Source organism: Balaenoptera physalus (assembly GCF_965194825.1).
Source record: "Balaenoptera physalus genome assembly, chromosome: 20".
NCBI lineage: Eukaryota > Metazoa > Chordata > Mammalia > Artiodactyla > Balaenopteridae > Balaenoptera > Balaenoptera physalus.
In genome coordinates, this window is record NC_138901.1 from 2746838 (window position 1) to 2768794 (window position 21957).

Here is a 21957-nt window from a genome sequence, read left to right on the forward strand (position 1 = left end):
ATGGCTGAACGAGAATAAGCCAAGTTGATTCCGTGTCTTCCCCTCGTGGCTTTTTACAATATGATAAAAAAAAGAAATAAAAATTTTTCCACACACATGTGTACACAGATACTCACATAAAATGATAATGAGGAAACGATTTTAATGTGTTACGTTTTACTCACGGTCTATGCTGAAGCCCGGATAAGTGAACATTTTAATTAGCCGGTGACCTGTAATTTCCATTTGCAAAGGATAATTTATAGAAGTCTCCTAATTATAATACAGAATCACCGAGTTTAGAGGGATCCACAATTAAATGAAGTCATTTTTACAAGTGTCTTCAGGAATAGCCCTAAGCTTTAAGATGGATTTTCCTCAAAGGAGCAAATCGTAGAGCTTGAATTAAACAGCGTGGACGGGTTTTTATGATCGGCCGCTCTAGGCAGTGGCGGGGTGGGGGGGGGGGGCCGGGAGTGGGGGGCGGGTGGTGATGTTTCTTTCGGGTACAAGTTTTCCAGGAACAACCGCGTAACCTGCGTGTGTTCTTGCACGGGAGGGCTTTAGTCTTTTTAATGCTACTTACACCAGAGTGCTTGGTGAATTTCGCCACTGCTGGGTGACACCTCGAGAGAAACAGTATAAACAGTATCGGTGCGTTTCCTCCAGCTGTGGTTTCATTTACCACAGCCCATCTCTGCTCTCACTGACTGTCGGTGACATCAAAGTGCCCATTCTAAGGGACAGATGGAAAATAACTCAGAGAACACGCTGTTTTCTTATCTTGCCACTCATTTATTCCATTTCACGATAGGACTGAGACCCTCCAAGAAAAAAGAGATGCTCAAATCACTGATGTTTTCTCTGAGTATTTGTGAAGTAATTCTGAAGACAGCAATGCAGTTTCACAAGGAGAAAACTCTGACCATAGCTTTTTATAAAATGAAAGCCAAGCCTTTTTATCCCTCCAAAATTTTATGTACTTGTTCCCAAGGGCGATATTACTTGCCATATCCTTGGACTTTGAATTTTATTATAATTTTTATGGGTGGAGGGACTGCGTTTAATAAAACATGAATAAAACTACATTTTTCCTTCGCAGCCAAATAAAATCGAACCTCAGGACATTTGCAGGAAAGCTATGTCCCGGGTTTCTGGTTAGGTTGTCACAAGGAAAGTGAGAGAGACCCAGGAATTTTACGTATAAACTGAAGATTCAGGGCCTTTTGTTTCTTCTCCCTTAGTTTTGACTTTCTTTGCCTTTCTCTTTGAGAATGAGAAGATAATGGCTCTAATCTGGCTCTAGTTTTCTCAGTGACACGGGAGGAAGGAGATTGTGTGGTTATTTATTTTTCATAACCAGAAAGAGAGTTTCCTAGGTTTTCCACAGTATGGGGAGCCGTCAACCTCTGATAAATGGAGACTTGCGTTCTTGACTCCGTATCTTGTGTGTGTGTGTGTGTGCGCGCGCGCGCGCGCGTGTGTGTGCACGGGGTGTCGGGAGAGAGGAAGGGCGGGGACGTTTCTCTTTCATGTACAGTTACACCTAAAAAGATGAAGTCTATTCGTCATTGAGACTTCACTGTTAATTATTTTAATTGGATCATTAAATTGCTTATGTCTTTAACAAATAGTAAGGATCAGAACAGGCCTTAACCCTTAATTCAACAAAGATTGTACGGAACTATTTGCCTGAGGCATTTCACCAGGATTTCGACATTTGTGTGTGAGGAAGGGAGGCTTGGACAAGGGAAGAAAGTCTGGGAGAATGGAGTGCTTTTGACGGGCACTTCGGACGGCTACAAACAGCTACAAGACAGCAGAAGGACTATCACTTAGCAGTTTGGAACTGTGCTACGTGGCTGAATACACACTTGCGTGTGCGTGCGCGTGTGTGTTTGCGCACACGTGTGCAGGAGGGGGGGTGCTTCTGTCATTTGGTGCCTTGAGCCCTGGGTGCTAACCATCCTACTAGTGCAGAGGACAGGACCACGCCAAGACCTGTCATGCCCCGAGCGTACTCTTCCTGCTGTTGAGAAACTGGTCAAAGAAAAAACTGAACTGACGCGCTCGGAGTCGTGGTGGCAGTGATAGAGAGTCATCGACTAATTTATCCAGTGCTACTGGCCTCGGTGTTCTCTTGGCATTGGAGCCCAGAAATCAGTGAGTCAATTGGGAAGTAAGTCAAAACAAAGCCGACAGCAAAGGCAGGCTATTAACTTGTCCAAAGTCTCATAAATTATGCCCAAAGCAGGAGCTCTGGGTATTGCAAAACTTTTTTTTTTTTAAAGCTCTTATTTGTTTGTAAACAAGACATCAATACCTAGTAATCGTCTATCCTACTTTATTTTCTTCCCCACTAAGCAGTTACATGCTGTTGTTTCCTTCTAAGCATCTTTGAAAAAGGATGCTTTGAGTTTTTTTGAATGTTAGCAATACTATAAATATCTAGAGATCGTGATAAATCATTGGTACTCTATGGATTAGGCACTTTCCCGGTGGAATCAAGACATTAAATTAAATCATATGTAAGTGATAATGTACCTATAAATAGCATCTCTAGTACCTACAGGTAATGAAGTGTTTGGAATCGTTCATTTCAAAATATGAACAGGTTGGGACCAGAGCAGCCAGCAGATGTTTTCAATTCTGGGCCCTTTGTTTGCCATGGCAGGCACACCTTTGCGGAGTCTGGCTGTTGAAAGGATGGCCTTTGCTGGACATGTTAGCCTTAACACTGCTTAGTGATTTGTGTTGAGCTTTTAAGATGAAAGGAAAGCAGTGTGGTCTTTTTTTCAGAGAAAGAATAGATAAAATGTCCCTGAGTCAATACTAGGAGGGCATTATGACTTTTCAAAGTTGGCTAAGGCAAGCCTCACTTAACAATGCCTGGAGGTCCCTTTGAGTGGAATAAATCATGGGTAATGATATAATAATTTCTTTAAAATATAGTGTCGAAAACCAATGTCTGTTTGCAAATGTCAGATCTGGTATCCAGGAAACCAGCATCGCTACTTTTCGAGAAGCGTCTGTGTTTGCAAACTAAAAAGAATTTCTGATAGCCTTTGATAAAAACAAATGGATAATCTGACAAACAGAGTGAGAAACAAGCAAGGCAAAGGACAGTCTTCGCTTTTGATTTTAAGGATCAATCCTGGTAGAAGGAGCTAATGCCCAAACCATTCCGTGCAGTTTCCTAACATTTGGTTCAGATTGTTTGATAAAGAAATATATTATAGTGGGGCTGGTATGATAGCTGAAAAGAATTAAAAAAACACAGCTTCCTCCAGTACTACCCAAATAGTCAATCAAATAAAACCACATTGTGAAAACAGGAGGGATGTTTCTAATTGCTTGAGCCCATGTTGAGACTCTTGGTGAAGATCTGGAATACGGTCCGTTCTTGTCCTTAATCCACCAGGAAGGTTGAAAGCAAATGAAGAGCAGTAGCCACAGGTTCAAACCGTCTAGTGGTGACACAGGAGGCTTGGTTTCCGAGTAACCCTGAGGAGGGGGCTGAAAGGGGGGCGTCCAGGACATCCAAGCAGCAAACTAAAGCACAGTATGTGTCTGGGCATCTTTGCTGGTCTTGGACCCATGTCTTCATTCCTCTTTCTGACAGTAGAGCACTCGACTGGCGGGTATTACCTTTTACAACCATAGGGATGATTTTCTGTGACATTAATAAGACACACAGGAAGAACCACGTCTTTATACCAACACCTACTCGTTCACAACGCTGGCGCTGCCAAAGAGGTGGCGATTGTTGAAGGGGAAGTTTTAGGTCTCCTGAAGCAGGGAGTAAAGGTAGAGATTCTGTGATTCATCCTGGGCATAAGTCAATGGAAAAGACTGCAAAGGTGTGAGAAGAGTTTCCCATGGGCCAGTGGGGCCCGAGGAGAGTCTTAAAGGCTGCCAGCAGGTCAGGCTTTGCTTTACTCAGCAGGCTGAGGGCTAAGCCAGTCAACCTGAGCTCTGTATTTCTGGGGAATTAAACCAGTAGATTATACTGATCTCTCAGGAGAATTATGATACGAACCCCTTTGATAGATGTCTGATTACTTTGGATTACACGACGTTTATGAGTTTCTCAGGAAATTTGGTGTGCCCCTTATTTTGCCCAAGTTAATTGCCCTTGCAGTCCTAGTATTTCAAAGCCTACATCCCGTAGGAATTTGACTGAAATTTCTAGGCCCAGAGCTGTTGTGCCAATTGTGATTTTGATTAGAGTGACAGAAAGGTTAGGGAGAAAAAGAATTAGAAATGTGATAGGTGGCTTTACAAATTTAAGTTTAGATTTGGAAATAGAGATGCCAGCCACAGGCTCTAGCTCATTCTCAGTTTAAAGGGGATTTAGAATGATCTCAAAGCCCTTCCCACTCTAAGGGTTTACCATTCTATGATGATAATGCTAAGACAGAAGTAAAAGCAGAGGTGGAAGGAAGGTCAAATTGATGAGTTGGCCTGGGTTGGTGAGTGGAGCAGCCAAGGGTGGGTTTCAGTAGACCAAATCTTGCCTTCTGAATACTTCTCTCAGTTCCTCAATCTAGCAATCCATCCAGGTGTGTCTCTGCATCAGAGTTTCCTAGGTTACAGTGTCCGACTCGGCCCACTCTAGTTGGGACCGTTTGGGGTGGCAAAATCGAACTATAGGAGGCGTCATAATATAATGGTAAGAGTTTAGGCTCTGGAGAGAGACTACCTACATTTGAAGTCCAACTTTACCACTTGCCAGAATATTAAGGAAATGATTTACCTTTCTGTGCCTCAGTTTCCTCTTCTGTAAATGGGAATTATAAAGTACCCACTTCATAGAATTTTTTTGACAAGTACATTCATTTTCTTCTGTTTAGTGTCTTCTCCGTGAGGGCAAGGACTTTTGTGTGTTTTATTTACTGCACATCCCCGGCACCAAGAGACAGCTCAACGCATAGTAGATGGCTTGATGTTTGTTAGATGAACGCATACGTATGGTGTTTGGAGCAATACTCAGAACACAGGAAACCCTTCATAAATGTTGGTTGATGGTGTAATTTTTCTTGAAAATGCGTATTCTGTTTGTTTCCTTCATACTCTCAATACCCAGCACGGTGCTAGCACATAGGACGAAGACGCTTGTGGAAGGCGGAATAATGTCCCCGTCCCCCAAAGGTGTCTCCTTCCTAATCCCCGAACCTGTGAATGTGTTAAAGAACACGGCAAAGGGCAATGACAGTTGCAGATTTAGATTGCTAATCAGTTGACCTTAAAGTAGGTGGACTGAGTTAGACTATCTGGTTGGGCCCAATGCAATCATAAGGATCCTTCAAAGTAGAAGAGGCGGGGCAGAAGAGACCGGGGAAAGCGATGTGACAGTGAAGCAGGGTCAGAGAGACACTGCATTGCTGGCCTTGAAGATGGGGCAAGGGGACCGCAAGGCAAGCAATGTGGGCAGCAACAGAAAATTACTAGAAGGCTCAACAATTATCTGTTGATGTGAGCCTGAACAGATACCATTTTTGTTCCAATGATCCATTAGACTTTATCCTTCCTTCATAATATAAATGCCATGTGGTATGCTTAATGTACAGAAATCTAACAATATATAAAACCTTAATAAGGAAGTCAAGGTCCTGTGGAACTCTGCTCCCCTACAGCAACCACTGTGAGCTTCTAGGTGTTTATCCTTTCATGAATCTCTTTATGTGTGCATGCATACACATGCATGCTCTCATGTGTGCAAGTGTGCACACACACATAGACACATACACACACACACAGTTTTCCTCCCATGGGATTATGCCACACGTGGCAGTTTGCGTTTTTATCATGGACACATCCCCATCCTCCTAACACCAGTACCTCTCATTCCAGCTCAGTCTGCACACCCCAACTGGGAAGCCATGATAACACCCTAATGTGTGTTCTTCAGTATTTTCTTCTGTACTTAGGTGATGTCAGGATGGGGTCGTATGACACACCCCTTTGCAGTATTCCTCTTCGTACTCAGCGATACCTCAGGAAAATCCTCCAGGTCATTTTTGATGAGTGCCCTGTGATGTGACTCTAACTCATTTTATCCCGTCCTTGTTGACGTTCTCTGTGTTTTTAACTATTGACTACTGCAGACAACACTGCAATTCGTAAAGCTAATACTTCTTGCACAAAAGCAAACCTTCCTAGTTTTAAAGGCTGTTTTCGAGGGATGCCCCTTTGGGGAGATAAGAATCCCTGCGAGGAGCCTGCCTCTTTCCCCAGAGGAAAGCCGGGGAAAGAGCCGGGAGCCGGAGTTAAGGTCCGCAAGAATTGTGGGAGGTGGGGGAGACAAGGAAGGTAAGGGTGAGTAACCAGCAAAATACCTTTCTCTGTAACTTAAATGAAGAAAGCTTTCCACTTAGAATCAATCCTCTCTATCAGCTTTCTCTGAAGAACACGGGATTTGTTTACACTGGTTTACCTCTCTTAGGGAAATTCAGCATAGCAGAAGGTCCACTAGGTAAATGCTATTAGGTTATTGTTCCCTTTTGTTTACACCAGTGATGTGCAGAGTGATTCAGCTCCCTGTTGGGTGAAACAGCATGTTAATTAAAAAATGGTCAGAAGGTCAGTACTCTCGAGACATTCATTGGTTCCCTCTGTAACCCTGTCTGTCACATTAGCTCTTCGTAGGCAGCTGCAGCTCCAAACTGGTTTGGTTAGAGAGCTCTCGGTGCTGCTTCTCAAGTACAATCATTCGGTGATGTATTTGCAGGATCTGCATCAAAGGGACGTTCTTCTGCAATCTGCACAAACCTGCTTGGCATGTGTTCTTGTTTATGGAAAAGCCAAATATATATTTGTGTTCTTTTGAAAAGGGGTGGCAGTCGGAAGGGACGTCGTGCAGGAGATTAAGACTCTAGCGTTCCACAGCAAGCTGAATTCTTCAAGCCCTAACTGGTTTCATGAAGTAAGCAGAAGTTGGAACTTCTGTGTAGACTCTGGCTGACATGTAGACAAAAGGAAGGAATCCGCTCAGCTGAGGGCCAGTAGCAGGTCCCACCGAAGGACACCCTGAGCCGGACGAAGTCCTTGGGCCATGGTGAAGGCGCCCTTTCCTTCTATCCGCTGTTACTGGTCACTTTATATGCACTGGGCCCGTCATTTCTCACAACTTCAAGGGGGAGCTCAGACCAGGAAAACTACACAGACGAAAATAGGCTCAGAGAGCAGTTTGCCTAATGTTCCGCAGCTAAGTAATGGTAGGACCCACCTAAATACAGAATACAAAGAAACACCTTTTCAGAAGCTTTATTACGGAAAGTGTCGTATGTATAGACGAGTTGAGAGCGTATTACAATTTACTGTCCTGAACCCGTCACCTAATTTCAGAAATTATCAGTTCATAGCAGTCTTGTTCTCCACCTCTCCAGCCTCCTGTACAACTGGGTTATTTTGGAGCAACTCCCAGATATCATATTTCTGTATGTATTTCCAAATGGTGAATATTTGTTAAAAATATAGTCACAATACTGCTTTATGCCTAAATTAAAATAATAATTCCTCAATGCCGTCAGATGTCCAGTCAGCATCTGGAGTTCCCTGATTGTGGGGTAGGATTTTAACCCGGGTCTGCACTAGAAGTTTGCGTTACACTTGTGTGATCAGGTTGGTGGGTGAGGCTGGTCCACTCTGCAACGCTTGCCCCGCGGCATCCTTTGGTCCTGAATTCTTCAAGTGCAAATCTGCTGCAAGCCGTAATTGCCTGGAATCCTCCACAGGCAAGCAGCAGTTATAGTTCCAGTAACATGCTTTACAGATGTAAAAAGTAAGAAAAATGAGAAAAAGGTATAGCTTACTTCAAATTATGGATATCTGGGGGAGGGGAGGGAAGTGACACAGGAAAACAGAGGAGGGTGGGGAATCTTTCCCCAGCAGAAACAAGGTAGGCATCTTTATTCCAAGCCAGGAAATAATATTATTCGTGAGCTCTTGGCTCTCGTCAACATGAAATGATTGTGTAAAGGCACCTAGTTGATTAACCAGGTTTTATTGCCATTTCTAATAAAGGATTTCAGCTAAAGGATTAGATCAGTAGCCTTTGATTTCTAAACTTAGGTAGAAGTCCAGTTTTGCTCTTTGGTTCTCTCTCCGTGCATTCCTGGAACTCATGAGTTTTGCCCTGAACTTTCTGGGAGCAAGGGCCGAGGTCCGGACCCAACTTTCCAGTGAGTGCAAATCACGGTCTCTGGTTCTCCTCGATGTTAGCATGTGACAGGGCTGGAGGCCTCTAGTTTGCTCAGAGCAGTGGCCAAGCAGATGAATGCATGCTCTTGAATATTTGACCAATGTGACAAGCCTGTGCGGGCTGGAGCTGTGGCTGGCTGAGCTCAGCTTCGTAACCCAGGCGCTTTCTTGACCAGCCGTGTGTGTTTTGCCCCATTAGACTGGCGTGGGTCAGGTCAGGAATGCAACTGTGCTTTTAGCGCTCAGTCAGGGAAACATAGTCATGAACAGCACCGGCTCTGTAATTTGCAGGATCAAGTGCAAATAAAACCGTGGGGCTCCTTGTTGAGAACTAATACAGAATTTCAAGATGGTAACAACAGAGCCTTTTTAAGTTAGGGGGCCCCGGTGTGACTGCAGGGGGAGACCTCAGTGAAGCTGACCTTGGGCACAGAGCACAGAGCCAGAAGCTGACAGGTTAATCTTTGTGATGCTTCCAAGAGGGACCAGTAAGAGGGAGCTGGGACCTTAACTCAGCTTGGCGGAGAAATTGTCGGAGAGCAGGGAATGCCCACGGGCCATCACTGGATAAGGTGAGAGCCGTTATTATTTTGGGGAAGTTGGTGTGCTTGTTGGCTAATCTATGTCGGTTAGCGAGAGAAAGGTCAGAGGTGAACTGTTGATAAATTAATGCCCTGGTAAACGGTGAGTACAAATGCAAGGGCCAAGCAGAAGGCCAGAGGAGAAGGACCCGTCTAAAAGGAACGAGAAAGTTCATTCTTTGCATCCACTTCTCTCTCCCACTTCCAGCCCCTTTACAGGTTTCCCGTAGAGAGAAAAATGTTCACAGCCAAACAACAAAAGACCCAAAGCAGATTTTTCGCAGTCTGTGAGCTGATCTTGAACTTTTCAGGGGCTTGTACTTCATAGAAAAAAAGCATTTAGGCACTTCCTCCGTGTTTTTGCATTTGGAAAGGGAGGCTCCTCTCTTCTAGTGCTGAGTGACATCTTAGAGCTTATTTCTTTCCAGTAAAAGTGGAAAATATCAACTAAGGTTTCAAAGGAAAGGAAATGTAATGTATTTTCTCATCAAATTTGGCATTATCTCTCTAGCAGGCGGGCCTTTAATCTTCGGTGCAGTGTTTTTCCATTGTATGATTCTGAGTTTGCCTTCAATCTGTCCTACTCTTTTAACTCCAGCTTTGTAAAACACGAAAGTGATTTGCAGAACTTATCTTCTTTTCTCATTTGTTTCCTCGATACTTTTGATGATCACTTGCCAGGGTTTCTCTAGAGAAGCTCACAATTTTGCTTCTGCAAATATTGAACGTAACACAGATAAAGTTCCTTTGTTAGTGTGAATTCATTAATGACCTTGATAAAAAGAACGTTTTCCTTTCCGCCTCCAGCATCCTGGGAGGACTAAAATGATTCGGGGGCTGTTGATATGAACATATAAATGAGAAAGTGCAATAATAGGCCTTTTAAAAATCCCATTAAGTTTTTAAATAAGAAGGAAAGCCAGGCACTTCTGTTCCAGCACTTGAGAACTATGGTGAAGTACCTTTGCCAGCCTTCTTCCCCCTAAGCCTTGGAAAATAGAGATGTGAGATTGATCTCTAGGAGTCGAACTTTTAAATCAGTCTATTATTACATAGATCACAGCACAGTTGGGTAAAGACAAGTGAAGGGGAAGGAAAGACTCTTCAGCTTAGAAGACTGGATTGCATGTGGCCTGATGAAATGTATTAAAGAGCATGCGTCAAACAGACACGTGAGCAATGCAAACAAAAAATTCACAGAGTCAAACGTTGGCAGTGTTCTTTCAGATGCTGTCTGGGTGGGGGCGAAACTTTAGGAGGTGGACTTAAGCACTCTTGACTCACTGGCAAGTCCATCCCCGTTGTTGAGATGGCTGTGTTGTGTTTTCTTAGGCTGAGTGCACGGAACATTCAGACCACTTGTTAACCATCCTTAGGAATAATCTGCGCTCGCCAGTGGGCCTGATGAATATTCTTGGCTAACTTTGTTAAACCTTGAACAGGGATAGTTCACACTCTTCATTCACAAGTAGGTAATTCAGTTTCTGAGACCGCTTCCTTTTTCAGTGTGAATTAATAAACCACAGTTCTGATCTTACACGTAGGATGGGTGGCTAGAGGAGCTGAGTCAGCCTCAAGAGAAAGACCTGTGCCAGGGAGGCTGGCTTTAGGCCCTGGCACAAGCACAGGTGGCACGCCCCTCTCTGAGTGTCGTCTTGATGGGTATTAGGGCTCTGAGCATCCTGGGAGCAGCTTGGATGTTTAGTTTGTCCTCTTTCACGTCTTAGTCCTTCTGTCTATATATATATTTATCACTCCTGATCCCTAATTTAGATCATGTCATAAAACAACACTCCGAAGGCTCAAACTGGTAGAGTGACGCAATTAGGCCCCCAGCTTTCCTTGTTGGATGCGATTAGCTCACCGTTCATATAAAGCTGTCTGGAAAGCACCATGTACTCATCGTGACTTTTGAGCTCATTCTTTTAATACATTTTACCTTTTTTCGCTGCGTGCTTGACAGCTGCCTTTGCTTGTTTCTGATGGGCATCTCCTTGTGGGTCACATTCTCAAATCTGCTCTTGCTTTGCCAACTAGGTTTTGATGCCTGTCTTCTGCCCATGTCTTCTGAAGCTGATCTCAGCTCCTTGTGTATATTTCTCATGACCGGATGCACCGAGTCTAAGACTCCTGTCCACGGTCTGGCTCTCCCCACCTTCCCTATTGCTTTAGTCTCTCCAAACTTAAAAAAAAATGCCTTTCAAAGCTGGATGAATCATCTCAGTCGCTTATACGGTGGAGTCCAACCAAAGAACAGCAAGAAGAGTTTTGAAAAACCAATGCAATGGGGAAGTTTAAGCAGAACCCTGACGGAACGACCCACTAATCCCAGACAAGGTAACTTGCGGTTGCAGGTAGCTGTTGGGCAGCAGTGGGCAAGGTCCTGAGAGTCTGCAGAGGGCGGAGATGTCTGGAAGAAGCGGCAGGAAGGCGAAGGGGTCATGGCTCCGGGGGCAGCGTTAGGTGATGGTCCCGCACTTCAGCGGCCCCGTGAAAGCCCTGGGGTTCCCAGTGGAAGACCGCCGCACGCCGGTCGGGAGTGGCCTGCGTCTGGAGCGGGCTGTGGGCAGGCCACCGGGGTCGAGCGCGAGGCTGCTGCGGCCGGGAAGCCACACCCGCACACCTGCGTGCCATCCTCCGCACGTGGCGCCCACGTGGTGACGGTGCTCCCTGCTCTGGAAGACACAGGCTGATTTGCAGCGTATTCTCTTGGTGTCAGATGAGGAGGAGCTCGGGAGTTCATTTCAACGCCTGCGAATTCTCCAGGGCCACGTGGGCAACAGTGAGTCTTTCTAAGGAAATTTCATATTTTCTGAAACTGGAAAACGGACCCCTGAAAGTGTAGGGCTTTGATTTTCCAAAAAAAAAAAAAAAAAAAAAATCCTTGTATAATTTTTCATCCACATTGTGTACTCTGCCACCCCAACTCTGCTCCTCATTGATTAATTTTACTTTGGCTTTAGTGGAATGTAATTTTGCTGTGATTAGCTTTCTGTCAATCAGAATCCCATGGCGATAATAATGTCTTATGTATTTTGTTAAAGAACGAAACTATTTTTGTAAATGACACGTATTTAAAGAAAAAAAATGTCACCTATAAGAAGGTAAAGCACGTTGACAAATGTTTCTTTAAGTGAAGCTAATGGTGTGGAATATTTTATGGCATTTCCATGGAAAATGTTACAGGACATCCCTAGAGGATTTCAGGGGAACTTTTATAGCTATTTCCTGCTCCATCAGCATGTTTTAGAATCCTGTGGAAAGCAGGGGTGCTTGCTGCTGCATTTGGTAAGTCACGGCCATCAGTTTCTGTTGGACAGTGGAGGGGCTTACCACACAAGCACGTTTGTGCAGACCGGATTGGGAAGATATCAAGAACTATGGTGACTGCGGGTAACCCTGGGGTCCAAGCGTATCCTTCTTAGTTGCCATAGAAACTTCATTACCATGGTCCTCAGACGAAAGACTTTTGAAAATTCTCATTTATAGTAGAGACTGGCTACTTTAACCCTTTTGATTTGTTGAGAGGTGTTTTTTAAAATTTTTATTGGAGTATAATTGATTTACAATGTTGTGTTAGTTTCCGGTATACAGTAAAGTGAATCAGTTATACATACAAACATATCCACTCTTTTATTTTTTAGATCTTTTCCCATATAGACCATTGCAGAGTACTGAGTAGAGTTCCCTGTGCTATACAGCAGGTTCTTATTAGTTATCTATTTTATATACAGTTATGTGTATATGTCAGTCCCAATCTCCCAATTTATCCCTCCCCCCGCCCTTATCCCCTGATAATCATAAGTTTGTTTTCTACATCTGTGAGTCTATTTCTGTTTTGTAAATAAATCCATTTATACCATTTTTTTAGATTCCACATATAAGCGATATCATATATTTGTCTTTCTGTGTCTGACTTACTTCGCTCAGAGAGATTTTTAAATGTCATTAAATACAGAAAAACTTAGAACCTACTTTTTTTTTTTTTTTTTTGGAACTCTACTCAGTGCTCTGTGGTGACCTAAATGAGAAGGAAATCCAAAAAAGAGGGGATGTATGTATACATATAGCTGATTCGCTTTGCTGTACAGTATAAACTAACACAATATTGTAAAGCAACTATACCCGAATAAAAATTTTTTTTTAAAGTACCTACTGTTTTGAAGACATTACTGTGTGTAAGAAATCCAAACGAGAGTAAGTGCAAAGCGTACGCTCCAGAAACTAATCAGTCACGTAGGGTGACAGCTTTGTTTACGTTCGTCTACAATATCGTACACTTAAGACGTAAGGCACACCGAGAAGCTACTCTGCTTGGTCCCACTGCTGTTTCTCTGCGCGACAGATTTTAACACGTAACTATAAGGGCTCTCACGTTATCCTCTCATGAAGATTTAAAACAGCACTTTAAAATATTCCACTGATGGCACATGGTGATGTCATAATTAGGTAATTATTTTATTCAGCCCATTCATATGTGCCGTGAACTCTTTAAACCAAATCTGTAACGGAGAATAATTGGCCGTGTCAAGGGTGGGCATCTGACATGAAATTAACACTTGAATTGGCAGAGAATCTGCACGCTGTAGTCAGGTTGTACAATCTGGATGGAGATCCTTAGGTGGCCGTAGTCCTGGGGTGTTGGTTTAAGCTCTGACATTAACTAGACTGTGGTCTCAGCAAAACTCAGATTCTTCTGATTCTTGTACTGTCTGCATACTTCACCCCTCTATCTTCTCTTGAAGGGACATCATAATTGGCGGTATCAGTAATACCACTTTTCACTAACTTAGAAAGTGTCATTTTCTATACACTTTCCTACCTAGGCTTTCTTACGCTGAGAATAAATAGGACAGAAATCATTATCCTAATTGTTGCAGAAAAGAAGGAGCATTGGAGATACCTGTTTTACTTCTCAGATCTGTTTGTCTAAAGGATGCGTAACAGAACCCAGGGATCCAGATTCCTACGTCTCAGATATTGTCCATTGACTGGAACATACTGATTCTTTTAAAGGATGTCAACGTATCAAGATGAGGATACACCAGTGAGCTCTGGGTCTTGGTCTCCTTAACTCAGCCGACATCATTCCCCAGGGCCCGGGGCTCTCCCCAGTTGCTTGTGTGTTGTTTTCCTTGTTCACATGGTGGCGTGTCTCCATGATGCCAAAATAACTAATCAGTTCAAGATATTCTTTGAAGAAGTAAAACCAGTAGTGTTTAGTGTCATGGAGACAAAACAACCGGTTGATTTGACTTTCATCCATTTTCAATCAGCGGTTTTAGAGCCATGAAGAAATAGCCTGTCTTTTTTCATTTTATGAGGTCTTTTTCCTCCCTCCCTCCCTTCTCTCTCCCCTCCCACCTCTTCTCTTTTTCTCTCTCTCTCTCCCTCCCTCCTTCCCTTCCTTTTTTTAAAACACATTTTTTTCACCCCAGGTAACAAATGGCCTTACAGAAAATTCAAAATACAAAACGTTGAGTGAAGAAAAAACGAATATAACTGTAGTCTCATTGCATAAACAAACACCTTTTTTTCCAACATGTTTAAAGCAAGTAATATTATAATAAGTAATATTAACCTTTCTCTTTCCTACAATCAGCTTGCTGAATTTTCACTACATGTTGGGGATTTCCTCTTTGTTTCTGATTTATTTATTATTTATTACCTGATCTGTGACCGCAGAGATACCGAATTGATTTTCCGTAAGATCTTTATGAGGTTCTTTTAGATCTGGCACTAGTTAGCAATGAACAGTGGTATTAGCCGATTTTTACTCACTGATTTTTATGATTTTTTACTAATTTTACTAATTTTTACTTACTGAATATGAACTGAATTGGGAAAACTGAGTCCTGGGTTTTGAGACCCCAGTCACGAGTGGAAATAGAACGATTTTGCTACGTAATGTCCTATCATATCACGCTGTGACATTTATTCATTCGTCCAGAAAGTGTTTTCTGACTACCTTCTGTGTTCCAGACACCATTCCAATTATGGGGATACAGTCATCAAAAAGCCACATGGGCTGGTTCCTGTCTTCAGGGAACCCGTCAAACACTAAGGAATACCTGCATCAAGCAAGTCATTACTGGGAAGGACAGGTAGGAAGGAGAAATGCACATACTGGGCTAAAAGCCAGACGCAGAGGCTTTCATGGTCATGTAGAAGTTTATGCCTAAATCCTGTGGATCTGAACATCTCAGATACCCAGCTGCAGAAACTGCTTCAGCTGCCTGGGTGCCATTGCACCACGAGATTCCACACCATCCTCCTGCTGATGTGGATTAGGAAGGAGGGCAAGAGAGGATCAACTTTAGGAGTTACCTGATACAGAAAGAGGAAGCGTTAATTTACATTCACACACACACATATATACATTAATTTACATTCACACACACACATATATACATTAATTTACATTTACACACACATACATTAATTTACATTTACACACACATACATTAATTTACATTTACACAGATATATTACATTTACACACACACGCATTAATTTATATTTACACACACACACATATATACATATACACTCCCTGCAGGGGTTGAGGATTGAGTGGGAACTAGAAAGTGCTGAGAATTGCCTAGCCTCCCTCTCTCTCCCTCTCACTCTCTCTCTCTCCCTCTCTCCCTCTCTCTCCTTCTCTCTCTCCCTCCCTCTCTCTCTCTCTCCCTCTCTCTCTCCCTCTCTCTCTCTCTCCCTCTCTCTCTTCTTCTCTCTCATCTTCTGCCTTCGAGTTTGAGACCTATAGGGTATAGGTAGCACTCTGCAGGCTTCCCATTTTCTTGACCTCAGCAACCATTCACATAAAGTGGGCATGGGATTTCCTTAAATCTAGAGGTTCCTAGGACTAACTTCTTGATAACTCTGGAGGCCTAGCTTGGGTGGGGAGCAGCTGCGTGGCAAGATCCTTCAAGGGATGACAGAATCTGTAGCAATCCTAGGTGGTTCCAACTGGAACGGATACCTGGAGACAGTCGTGCAGCTTAACAGGCAGGAATTCAGGGGCATATGTTTTAGGAGGTCCTGGGCTAGTTTCACGTTGTGCCTAGGATAACGACTTGGGGTGAGCTTTACCTGGCCACGTATGAAGTTTTGATACATTTTCCAAATGAACGTGGTAGCTCTTTGGCAAACACCACAGCGACAGAAACGTCCTGACCTGCACATCAGAAGAGCCGGTTCTAGTTCCGTTTCTATCTGTCGTCCCGTGACTTCCGGCGAGGCACGGTGCATCCCCGGCTTTCTGCCTCTTCATCTTAAGTGTGAGGATAGTGACGACATGATTCCTAACAGCCCTTTGAGCGCTGTGGCTTTGTGATGTGAGGAGGGTCCAGCGCATCTTCACAGAGAAGTGGATTTGAACCACGCAGCTCTCCCCTCCCCTCTCTGAATCCTCGGTGGTCCTCCCAATGCCGGAACCTTTGAGATGTGTAAGGGATGTGAAATAAAAACAGCTCTGAATTGGGCGTCACTTGACTCCACGTAGTGAAGGTGTGACCCTGGGAGAATTATGCTTAATTTCTTTGCATCTCAGTTTCTTCTTCTGTAAACCGGGGCAAAAGTACTCACCCTCACAGGTGAAGATCACAGGCAATGACACGTGTGTAAATCCATGGCACGTACCAGGGGGCCAGTCGGCCAGTCTCCCCTCCTCCTTCCCTCTTACCCTCCTGAACGTGGCCGGCTGAGTTTCATTAGTAACGATCTTAGTTAAAGCTGCTCCTTGGAGTCTAGATATCCACAGCCCATGGTGGATGTTGGACGTCCACCTGATGATTACCTGCTTTGGAATGCTGCTTTTGGTGAAAGCTGGACTGCTTTTAGACTGAATTCTTGTCCTGGGCATCTTGGCTGTTGGGGACTTCTGCTAGGACCGCTGGCAGCATAACCCCATGGGCAGCAGTTTGCATGACTTCCCAGCTTCCAACTGGATTCAACTGGGGAGTAGTGACACACGGGAAAACGCGATAGCAGCCACTGCGGTCCATCCCAGGGCCTCCCAGAAGCTTTCCGGGGCCACCGATCTCGGTGCTCCCAAGAATGCATTTTCTTCTGGTAAGAATATGTACAGCAGTCAGCTCACTCTTTGACTGGCTAATATATCAGCAAAGCCTATCTGCTCCCGTAGCTGAAGCATGAGAAATAAAGTAGAAATAATTTTTTTAAAAGGTAAGGGTAAAGAAGGAGTGCAAGAAGAGGAACAAAAGTAGAGAGAAAGAAGAAGAAATGTAAAGTAAAAGAGAAATGCAAATAGGGAGGAAGGAGAGGGGTGTCAGCAGTTTTTCCAGGGGCTGTAGATTTTCTTGGTAGAATCAGGACATAATTAACGGGAGGCGTCTCCCAAACCATAGACTTTCAGAAGTCCAGAACATTATATCTTCGTAACAATTCAGTGGTTTGGGAGTGGTTCTACATGCTGATTCCAGAATGAGTCCATTATTGGCTGCACTAGAATCACCTGTGGGTGTTCTATTCCATGAAGATTTCTGGGCTTCGGCTCCAGATCCACTGAGCCAGAATCTTGAGCTGGGACCAGGGATCTGCCTTTGTAAAGAAGTCACCCCAAATGATGCTGATCTGGTGCTAATGTCACTGTTTTAGGAATACAACATGATGACATTTTCTCCAGCAGTTAGAACCAAGGGCTCCATGTTGTATCAGTTCTTCACGGGGGTAGAGACCCTGAGACATAGCTGAGTCTTGTATGTATCTATCTATCTGTCTGTCTATCTATCTATCTATCTATCTGTCTATTGTGTGTATATATATATCTACATAGATAGTTATATAGATATAGATATATAGATGTATGTCTATGAGATGCTCAAGATCATGGGCATGGGTGCATCACGTCATTGTACTATGTGTAAATTACCAATAATGGCCTCATAGGTGGCAACCTTCAAATTTGAGATTCTCCCCCTTCTCAGACTGTAAGAGACTACTTGTGTAGGAAGGAAAAAGCAAACACAGCTACCTTTCTTCCCAACCTGCCGCCACTTCTGAGAGGCCGCCCTTGTGGTGTCACGTGCAGGCGAGGAAGCTGGGGTGGGTGGGGCGGTGAGGCAAGCCAGGCCACTGGCACGCAGGAGGTAGGGACGCTGGTGACTGCTGCCTACCTCCTGGTGTGGGTTCTGACCCGAGTCCCAAGCACCGGCTGGTCCCACCCTACCACGCCTTTTGTCCAGGGCCTGCTGGCTGCACCACATCTAAGTCGCTGAAATCAGACACAGGTACTTGCAGAGCAGTTTTAAGCCATAGTTTGTCAAAGGTGTCCCACCTTCTTTCCTGTTTCTGCAAGCCAGAGAGAGACCTCTAGCAACTGCGTTTGTGTGTATTTGACACCCAGTGCAAATGCCCTTTGGATTCATGGCACACTCAGATGTGACTGTTTCTTTCCATTGGCTGCGTTACACTAGATGTGCACAAAAGACGGAACCGTAGCCAACCCACAGCTGCTTATAGGGCGTGTACTGTCATTTTGGTAGAATTCCTGGACTGTCATCTACCATCTATCACAAGTGTCTTTCTTCAAAGGGAGAATAGGAAAATAAACTTTTTTGCAAGCAGAAAGAGCAAAGAATTGGTTCGATGATACGAATTTTATTAATTATGCAACATTTTTGGAGAAGAGGTAGAAGTCTGCTCTGTGTTTGGAAACACCAGAGGATTTAGCAATTTACCTCCTGGTTTTAAGCAAAACGCACCCACATGCCAACAGCTGCCACCTAGTTCCGCTCAGGAGCAGCTTAAAAAACCCTATTGGAAAAGAATATTAAAAAAAGGATGTCTATATGTGTGTAACGGAGTCACATTGCTGTACAGCAGAGACTGGCACAACAGTGTAAATCAACTGTACCTCAATAAAAAAAAAGACTGAAGAAAAAAAGCATTTAGGCAAAAGCCCAAGGTCCCAAGCATTTCAGTTTTGCCTCCGCACTGGTTACGTTTCCAAAATATCCCCTCATCTTCTGTTGATTGCAAAATAGACAGGCCTTTAGAGAAAGAGAAGAACTTTTCTCCCTTTATTTTATAAATAAAGACTTCTTTTGAAAAGTATTTTAGGCAGCTAACCAAAATACACACAAAGAAAAAACTGGTGATATGGGGGATTATTGGATGATTTTTTTGGTGTTTATGCCTAGGAAAATAAAGTTTTGGCTGAATGTTACAAACAAGTATTCTAATTGAAGCTGAACTGACCATACTGTGAATATTTCGCCATTTGGTAAGTTTTTTAAATAAGAAAATTTACCTTGGGTGCTAATTTCATTTCAGGCACCTGTGAAGTCTGCTATAATATATAAATATATAAAAAGTTAGATTTTAGTTGCAAGATTAGGCAATGTGGATATTGATTATACAGTTTATTTAGTTTTATTTAGTTGGTTGCAAAGCTTAGATAATATGAATATTGTTATTATTACTTACACTGTTTCTTTCATCCATGGGGAAGAATTCTGAAGTCTCAGGGCAACTTTGATAATCAGTTTTCAACTTCTTTTCAAAAGAAAGAAAAGAGAAAACAGGGAGAGGACAAGTATGATGTGCTCAAGACACTGGGCATGGTCTCCTGGCCCCTCTCCCTTTAAAAGAAGTCTACCTTCCACTATGGTCCTGATGACAGATGGGATGCAAACCTGTTGCAGCAGGTGCCCATCTTCTAGAATGAATAACTTTCATCGTAACTGGCTAGTTGGTTGCTCCTAGGAACTAGGACCTGAGATCCAGACACCAGTGAGGTTGCCTGTGAGGAGCAGTTTGGGAGCTAGAGTCAGTGCCGTAGCCAGGTGCAAATTGCATTTTAGGTAAATATAAAAGCTAAAGTCCTTGTAGAAAAGGCTCTTCTATAGAGTAGAACAGAGCATGTACTAGTTATATATTGCCTTATAGCAAATTATCATCAACTTAGTGGCTTAAAACAATGTACATTGATTGATTGATTGATGGATTTTGGAGTTGAGCTCGGATTTTTATTTTATTTTTGATTTTTTATTTTTTTGAATTTTAGAATTTATTTTTTATACAGCAGGTTCTTATTAGTTATCCATTTTATACATATTAGTGTATATATGTCAATCCCAGTCTCCCAATTCATCCCACCACCACCCCACCCTTCCATTTTCCCCCCTTGGTGTCCATATGTTTGTTCTCTATATCTGTGTCTCTATTTCTGCCCTGCAGACTGGTTCATCTGTACCATTTTTCTAGGTTCCACATATATGCGCTAATATACGATATGTGTTTTTCTCTTTCTGACTTACTTCACAACAATGCACATTTATTATCTCAGATTTTCAATGGGTCAGGAATCTAGGCATGGGCTAAGTGGCTTCTTTGACTCAGAGTCTCTCACGAGGCTGTATTCAAGTGTCAGCTGGCACTGAGGTCTCATCTGAAGACTCCTCTGGGAAGGGTCCACTCCCAAGCTTACTTACATAGCTGTTGACAGGATTCATTTCCTGGTTTGCCCTTGCCTGTGGGCCTCAGTTCCTTGTCATGTGGGTTTCTCCACAGGGCAGCTTACAACATGGCAGCTTGCTTCATCCAGGCCACCAAGGGGGAGTCTGCCAGCAAGACACAAGTTACAATATAATGTAATGTAATCACAGAAGTGACATACCATCACCTTTGCAATATTCCATTGGTTAGGAGTAAGTCATGGATCCTGTCCACACTCAAGGGATTTGGTGATGGGGATGTTTGTTACTCAGCATTACTGAGCAAAAACTGGCTTGCGCAAGGATGTGAGTACCAGAAAACAGATTACTGGAGGCTTTCTTAGCATCTGTCTGCCACAGAGCAGAAACAGAGAAGATCCAAGAAGAGAATAGTGAGAGACACTGAAAAAGAGAGACAGACAGACAGACAGATATATGGAGGAGGAGCCACCTAGTGATTTTTCTGACTCTCATGAGGGGTCTGGCTCTACTTCGCAGAAAGTGGGTCATATAAAATATTCCCGTTAGCATTATAATAATGACCTCTTTTAAAAATTAAAAAGTTTAATTTTGGTTAAGCACACATAAAATTTACCTTCTTAGTCATTTTCAGTGTACTGTTGAGTAGTGCTGGGCGCATTCACGTTGTTCTGTTACCACCATCAGCACCACACGTCTCCAGAACTCTATTTATGTTGCAAAACTGAAATTTCATACCCATTAAAAAACAACTCTCCATCCTCTCCTCCTACCAGCTCTTGGCAAACACCCTTCGACTTTCCATCTCTATGAATTTGCTTACTTTACATACCTCATATAAGTGGAATCATACAGTATTTGCCTTTTTGTGACTGGCTTATTTCACTTAGTATACTGTTCTCGAGATTCATCTACGTGATAGCATGTGATGAGAATGTTGTCCTTTTTTAAGGCTGAATAGTATTCCATTGTATGTATATACCACACTTTCTTTATCCATTCATCCACCAATGGACACTAGGGTTGCTTCCACCTTTTGGAGTAATGACGCTATGGGAATGGATGTACAAATGTCTCTTTGAGGTCTTGCTTTCAGTTCTTTTGGGAATATATCCAGAAGTGAAGTTACCAGACCACATGGTAATTCTATTTTCAATTTTTTTTAGGAACCACCATACTGTTTTCTACAAGGACGGCACCATTTTACATTCTCTCCAGTCAGTAATGCACAGGGGTTCTGATTTCTCCGCATCCTTGCCAACACTTATTTTCTGTTTTTTTGTTTGTTTGGCACTAGCCATCTTAATCAGTATGAAGTGGGATCTCATTGTGGTTTTGATTTGCATTTCCCTAATGATTAGTCATGTTGAGTACCTTTCATGTGCTTGTTGGCCATTTGTATATCTTCTTCGGAGAAATACCTCTTCAAGTCCTTTGCCCATTTTAAAATCAGGTTGTTTGTTTTACTGTTGTTGTTTTGTAGGATTTCTTTATATACTCTGGTTATTAACCCCTTACAGAATATATGTTAGCAATGACTTCTTTTTTAGTTGAGCTTGTTAAAATGGGTTTTTGTTCTTTGTAATCAAATATCTCTAATTAAGGCATGAAAGCATCAGGAAATTCTTGCTTTTTATCTCAATTCTTCTTAGTGTTTTGTGTCACGTTTACTGTTTAAAAAAAGGGCCCACTCCATGAAATCAATCCCTACAGATTTTATTAGGGACTGGCTTGGTTTTTTGGGAGCTGCTAGT

At 43.0% G+C, this 21957-nt stretch overlaps 1 long non-coding RNA gene across 1 annotated transcript in view; it reads left to right on the forward strand.

The window, feature by feature from the left end:
- Positions 1-489: 489 nt before the first annotated feature.
- LOC309650938 overlaps positions 490-21957 on the forward strand; it is a 176184-nt gene continuing 154716 nt past the window's right edge. Inside the window, exon 1 of the long non-coding RNA XR_014257838.1 lies at positions 490-8753. This is a non-coding gene — a long non-coding RNA (uncharacterized lncRNA). The remainder of the gene's footprint in view (positions 8754-21957) is intronic.